The following is a 789-nucleotide window of genomic DNA, read 5'->3' on the forward strand; positions in this document are numbered from 1 at the left end:
GCTTCTCATAGGCAGGATAGCACAAACCATGGCCTTTGTTGAACCAGTTATGGATCACTGGTCGGTGCAAGTGGTTTACACCCCCATTGAGCCTTGCGGAGCACTCACTCAGGGTGGATTAAAAATCCCATGCCTCGACTGGGATCCGAACCCAGTACCTACCAGCCTGTTGACTGATGGCCTAACCACGACTCCACCGAGGCCGGTTTATGGATTTAAATGCAACCACAGTCAACAGTGGATATGGGGACCTCCCTCAGAAAGAAAATGGGTTAAGTTTAGGATCATGGCTAAGAAAATCATACAGTAATTATAAAAGTAATTAATTTTGTCAAATGGTTATCTTAAAATAAAAAAAATCTGCAAAACAATTTGGGTATGGCGTAATACCCATTTTACCCTCTGGCAGAATCCCTGCATTGGACTATTTCTTGCTCCAGCCTGTGCCTCATAACTGGATTAACAAAGGATGTGGTATGTAACATCCTCTCTGTGGGATGATGCAAATAAAAGATCCCTTGTTGCTAATTGGGAAGGGTTTCCTCTCTCAATATATGTGTGGTCATTAAAGGGACAGTCCCTAGTTTTTAAACACTAAGGCATATTTCTGATTATCAGAGCCGTTTATGATCACTGAAATCAAACATAAAGTTACATTACTTATATTTTATTGTTTAGATTATCAATATCCGCACAACCTGGTCATCCTCGTGTTTCTAATACCACAAAACGCATTTTTCATATTTTGAAAAGCGCATGTGCTTCTGAGAAGTAATGGTTATGGAGGGT

The sequence above is a fragment of the Gigantopelta aegis genome, chromosome 7, assembly GCF_016097555.1.
Source record: "Gigantopelta aegis isolate Gae_Host chromosome 7, Gae_host_genome, whole genome shotgun sequence".
Lineage (NCBI taxonomy): Eukaryota > Metazoa > Mollusca > Gastropoda > Neomphalida > Peltospiridae > Gigantopelta > Gigantopelta aegis.